Here is a 7051-nt window from a genome sequence, read left to right on the forward strand (position 1 = left end):
CTTATTAGCTAACCCATTTCTTTCGTTTCTACCTTTGGAATGAGACCACTAACATTCCATCACACATACATTCAACTTCAATATAAAATAATAGTTTCTCTTTCTTTCTATGTCCCACAACATTGTTTCTCCTAAAACCTTGTGCAAAAGAAACGGGTAAACTAATAAAGACCGGAGGGAGTAATAGCCAATGAAAAAATAATTGATGTTTCTCATTTGTCTCAAATTAGTTTATTGCTATAGTCCTATTATTTTATTAAATTAGTTTTATATAATGGTCCCTACTATATTCATTTCATTGAAAAAGACCTACCTTTCTCCGTCTTTAAATAATAAAAAGATACCACATTAGATGTAAAAGTGTGGAAAATAATTGTGTTAACCTTATTAGGTTAACCCTGGCATTTAATATATATAGTGTTTACAATACATGCCTAAGACTAGTAAAAGTCCCTACTATCCTTTTACATATAATATTACTCTAATGCATCCCCTCAATCATTACGTGGTAAAACAACGGATAGATTGGAATGATGCTTAGTAAACAAGTCAGTAGATAGGCCCTTACTAAAGATATCAACAGCAACATGAGACTGGGTAGGAACATGTCGAACAATAAGACCTCCCTTGGAAACCATTTCACGAACAAAATGATAATCCACATCAATATGTTTGTTGTGATCATGATGAGCTGGATTAGCAGTGAGATAAGTAGCAGAGACATTATCACAATAGACGATCACAGGACAACGAAGAAAATGGTCAATGTCAGCAAGAAGTTGCTTGAGCCAAATAGTTTCTGCAGCTGTGTAGGCAACAACCCTGTATTCAGCTTCAGTGGAGGATTTAGACACAGTAGGTTGCTTTTTCGAACACCAGAAAATAAGATTCTTCCCCAGAAAAACAACATAGCCAGTAGTAGAACGACGAGTGTCAGGACAACCCGCCCAATCTGCATCAGAGTAGGCAATAACAACAGTCGGAGAACTACTGCTATATAAGAAGAGCCCAAAGCCCAAAGTGCCCTACAGATATCTGAAAATTCTTTTCGCAACATAAAGGTGAATAGTACGAGGAGCATGCATAATTAACTGAGACACCATATTAACAGCATAAGCAATATCTGGAGGAGTCATAGTTAAGTACTGCAATGCATCAACCATACTACGATAATTTGTTGGATCAGCAAGAAGTTCTCCATCAAGAAGAGACAATGCAACTCTAGAGACAACAGGAGTGATAACTGATTTAATAGTATGAAGGTGAAATTTACAGAGTAAATCAGAAACATACTTGTGTTGAGACAAAAATAAACAGAGGAAGTACGCACAACCTGAACACCTAAGAAATAATGAAATCCCCTAAATCCTTCATAGCGAACTGTGAAGAAAGAACAGAGATGAATCTTGTGACAAGGGAAGAACTACTACCAGTAAGGACAATGTCATCCACATATAAGAGGAGAATAATGAGATGACCACGAAATTTGAGAGTAAACATGAAAATGTCACAACTGTGGCACTTGAAACCAATAGATAAGAGAAAATTACTCAAACGGGAGAACCAAGCTCGAGGAGCTTGTTTCAAACCACAAATGGACTTACGAAGATGACAAATATGAGTAGGTTTAGATGGATGCACAAAATCCGGAGGTTGACGCATATAAACCTCTTCATGAAGAAATCCATGAAGAAAAGCATTTTTGACATCTAATTGACGAATAGACCATTTAAGTGAAACAGTAATAGTAAGGACTAAGCGAACAGTAGTAGGCTTAACAACAGGACTAAAGGTTTCAAAGTAATCAATACCTTTCTGCTGATGATTTCCAAAACGACAAGCCTGGCTTTAAACCGCTCCACAGAACCATCATAATTGTATTTACAACCAAGTAAATGCTTATCATAGTTGCGAGGTACCAACTCCCATGTGTCATTATTAATTAAATCCTTATATTCATCAAGCATAGCTTGACGCCATCGCGAGTCTTTAAAAGCTTGTTTAAAATTAGTGGTTTTAGACTCGACAACATTAGTTTTCAAATTCATGATCACTTAGGCTTAGAGACTCCATCTTTTTAGACGAGTGACCATTGGGTGACGATTTTCGACAACCGGAGGGGCCCTAGAAACACAGGAGGGGGAGGGGGTGGTTCGTGAAAAGGCGTGGAGCAACGCGATGCAGGCAAAGGGCTGCTCGACCCAGCGAGCGATGGCTCACCAGCGGATCGAGCAGGCGAGGTAACGAGAGAGACGCTCGACCCAGCAAGCGATGGTTCACCAGCGGGCCGAGCAGAAGATGGGCTGGGAGGCACGCTCGATCTAGTGGGCAATGGATAGCCAGCGGATCGAGTAGTAGCAAGGAGGGGAGACACGCTCGATCTAGCAGGAAGGGAGCTCCCAGCGGGCCGAGCAGATCCATGCGAGGGAGAGGGGAGCTTCCCTACAGGCGTTTTTGAGGGATCGGGGAACCGAGGACGCGGGCTACTTGGGGGAGGAGGGGAACTCGACGGACCCGGAACAGACACAGGTATGCTAGACACACATGGCGACGCTACATTCGTGGGATTCCAATCAAAATTAAAGACTAAGGGCAATGTGTAAGGCATCGTGGATCGAGAACCCACAAGAGTACGATAAGGAAACTTATGTTCATGAAAAAGAACATGACGACTAGTACACTTTGTTAGTAGTAGGATCAAAGCAACGACAACCTTTATAATCCAAGGCTTATCCAATAAAAACACAGGTTTTAGACTTAGGGGGCGTTTGGTTCACCAAGGGGAAAGAGAAAGGGTTTGAGAAAGAGAAACAAGGAGAATGGAAAGCTACACCCTTACATTTACTAAGTTGTTTGGTATAAAATATCTAAGGGAAATCTAATATTCACCACCACACTTTAACTTTCAACTAAAACCACCTTGCCACCACCCCCATCTCCTTTTCTGCCGCCACCCCATCTCCCGCCGCCGCAGCCCCTTCCTCCGCCATCACCCTCCTTTCCCTCTTCCTTATCCGCGACTGCCCCCCTTCCCGTCAAGTGATTTTTCTTTTTCTCTCTCCTCTCTCTTGCAATCTAGTGGTGTTGTGGTGTTTGTAGGGCTAGATTGACTTTTCTGGTGGTAGATTAGGTGGATTTTTCTCTCTCTCCCTTGAATCTACTTGATGGGGTGGGATTTTTGGTGGTTTATGTGGGTTTCTTAGGGGTGGCCGAGGTAGTTTTGGTGGGTCATGCATTCAGGGGTGGTTGGGTAGTCTTCCTAGGCGGTGTTGGGTTGCCGGTTTATGTGGTGCGGTGTTGGGTTGCCGGCGGTTGGTTGTGGTTACCGGTGATTGGTTGTGGTTACCGGTGGTTGGTTATGGTTTCAAAGAAGTTACGGGTTGGGTCTTGTGGATGGAGTGGTGGTTGTGGGAGTGTGATAGGTGGTCGGGTTAGGGTTGCCGGCGGGTGGTGGTCAAGGAACCGATTCCGGTGGCTGTTGGATGGTGGTTGGTTGAGCAGGTGGAGGAGTCTAGTGGTGGTAATGATTGGGTTAGGTTGTGATGGTTTGGTGGTGGTGGTTGGATGGTCAAGGAGGTGGTCAATGATGAGTCAAAGAAAGAGAATGTGAAACCTTGGGGAGGTGTGGGTAATCAGGTTAGAGGGATTTGGGGTAATGGAGGGGAGAAAGGGAAAGGTAAAACCACTCAACCAAACAACTTTTAAGGGAATAGAATCAATTTATTCCCTTTCCCTTTCTTGTAAACCCCTTACCAAACGCCCCCTTAGGTTGTAGTTTGTTATTGTTAGAATTCAGGAACAAATGGAAGCATTCACAACCAAACGTTTTCAAAATAAAATGATAGGAAGGGGAACGATGAAACAATTTTTCAAAAGGAGAAACACCCCCTAGAACCGAATTGGGTATCTATTAATGGTGTAGGTGGCAGTGTATGATGCATCAACCCAAAATTCAGCCGGAAAATCAGAATGAATTATCATAGTACGAGTCATGGTCACGAAAATGTTATGGAAGAGGAGAATTATCAAATTCCCTACCCCCGTCACTTTGAAAAATCTTAATTTTGCAATTAAAGAGATTTTCAACCATCTTTTGAAACACAAGAAATTGAGAATGAACTTCCGATTTTCTACGTAAAGGATAAATCCACAAATATCGCGAGAAATCATCAACAAACACAACATAGTAACGATATAATTGATTTGACAAAAGAAGATTGCCAAAGATCAATGTGAATTTTATATAATGGATATGGAGAAACATGTTCAACTGAATCAAAAGGTAAACGATGTATTTTTCCTAACTTACAACCAACACAATCATCATGAAACTTAGAAGTACATGTGATAGAATTATTTGAACATAAAGATCCTAAGATACTAGAAGAGGTATGACCAAGACGAGCATGCCAAACTGCACCCAACTCTTTAGTGGCTAGAAAAGCAGGAACTGGAGACTCAGGAGGGACAACAATGGATTAAAGAGGGTAGACACCTTTCTTATGGGACCCCGAAGCAGAACCGCCCCCGTTGTCTGGTCCTTAACAGAAACAAAGTTTTTATCAAAACTCACAACACAAGCTTTATCTTGACACAACTTGTTAACTGATAATAAATTACGTTTCAAGTTAGGAACATGATAGACAGAATACAAAATGAGAGGACGACGCTTAGTTTTTAAGGTCAAATCACCAGTACTTTTAATTGGGGGTAAGGTACCATTACCAACGACAACAGAACGAGACCCAGTGTAAGGAGTTTTAGTAGAAAACTTACCATCCTGAAGGTTCATGTGAGAGGCAACTCTCGAATCCGGGTAGCAGACTGAATCAATAGCTTCACCACCAACAGACAGTGCAGCTAAGGCTCGAGTCACACTTTCATATGAAGAGGGAACAAAGCTGGAATTGAATCTTTGAGGACAATAGGCAGCTTGATGACCTGAAAACTGACATAGACCACAAGTATTGAAAGTAGGGGTTGAGTTTAAATTGCTACTTGACGAATTACTCCTTGCTGAAGACAAATATTTTTAGCTATTGTAAGAATTTATTGTTGATAAAATACTACTATATTATCCATCTCACATTAAAAGTGTAAATAGTATTTACAAAACAAATAAAAAAGAATAGGGTAAGGACTAAAAAAAGAGTATTAAAAATTAATTCGGTTAATTTCAAATTAAAACATACAAGACTACAAACACAATTATATAAACAAAAAATATAGCTTTTTGAATGTTCATGGTCACAAAATGGTGTCGAATTAATTCATTATTTGTTCAATGAAAACTTTTTAATGCAAAGTGACAATGTTGAACATTAGCAAATAGTTATAAAATATCAAAGTTATGTAAAATAAGGAACAAGATGCTTTTTAACAAATTGAAGTAATGAAAATAAAAATATAAGAATTGAAATCTATAACTAGAGAACACAATGAATACAAAATAAAAATCACATAATGCAAGAATTTAACGAATAGTATTATGGTCAAAAACATGACGAAAAATCGAAAGTTGCTTTAAGTAGAAGAATACGTCCCAACATAAAAGTGTAAATAGTATTATGGGACAAAAGAAAAATGAAAAATGCTAGAATTACTCTAGAGCAAAAGGAGTATTACAAATTTGCAATATAAAATACAATCAAACAAGACTATATATATAACCAGAATATTTAACGAATATAATATGATCAGACTATTGTGACAGGTCATTGAAGATTTTCATTTACGTGCAATCACTCCATAAATTGTATAATATAGCAATTTCTATATAGATAACGTCTGTCAAATCTCCCTGTGCAAGCAGTGGTGGCCTAGTGGGTGGCCTGTTGTAGTGTAGCAGTAGTGTAAGAAAATAAAAGAAAGGAGAATGAGCAGAACTAAGCGGGAGCGAAAGTGGTTGCATGACTGAGTGCCTGTAGTGGTGCAAATTGTGATTTTATCTAAGCATTTGAGTGAAGCTATGGACAGAGTGAAAACTTTCTCAGTCAACTTTATTTCAAATAAATGGTTGGTCACGTGTTCCACCATGATATTAACTTCATTAGTCAATGAACACACACGTCATAAGCCAATATCAAAACATTCCAAATTCACGATATGAAATTATGAAAAGTTAAAATCATGAGCTAATATTTACACCATGTTTTTGAGTGAAACATCCTAAAATCATAAATTTATAAAACAAAAAAAAATCTCGTACATTTTGCACGGGTCAAAAAACTACATTAAATGCCAAAGAGAGAGAACCAAATGATGATGAGGTCTTTGTAGAAATTGCTGATGAAACATTAGTAGATGGCGGTGATGAACATATTGCGTCTATCATTGATAGCAAATATCCAGACTTTGAGGTTCACCTATGGGAAGCTACTTATTTCCTAGAAAGAATTATTCTTGCTCCAACTAATGATATTGTTGAAATGGTTAATAACCATGTTCTGTCGCAATTGTCAGATGAATAAAGAACATACTTGAGTTCATATATAATTTCAAACGAGGAAGGGAACTTTGGAATCAATGAGCTCTACCGTAATGAATTCTTAAATACTACTAGATGCTCTAGATTATCGAACCATCGTATAACATAAAAGGTGGGTGCACAGGTTATGCTTCTAAGAAAAATTGACCAAACCTGTGGTTTGTACAATGGTACGAAGTTAGTTGTTAAGCACTTTGGCAATCACATCGTTAAAGTTGTGGTTGTATATGGAACTAATGTGGGCATAAAAATTGTGTTCCACGAATGACACTGAGTGCATCAGATTCAAGAATGTTTCCTATGAAAATTCAAAAGAAAACAGTTGCATTTGATTGTATGAATTGCAATGACAATAAATAAAAGTCAAATACAATCTCTCTATCGTGTAGGCTTATATCTACCTCAACCAGTTTTTATCTATGAACAATTTTATGTGGCAATATCAAGAGCTACAAGTAAAAAAAAGGGTTTGAATTTATTAATTTGTAATAAAGAAAGAGCAAGCTCATACCACAACTAATATAGTGTACAAGGAAGTGTTTTAAAATATGTAACATTTTTCGA

This window comes from Beta vulgaris, chromosome 4 (genome assembly GCF_026745355.1).
Source record: "Beta vulgaris subsp. vulgaris cultivar EL10 chromosome 4, EL10.2, whole genome shotgun sequence".
NCBI lineage: Eukaryota > Viridiplantae > Streptophyta > Magnoliopsida > Caryophyllales > Amaranthaceae > Beta > Beta vulgaris.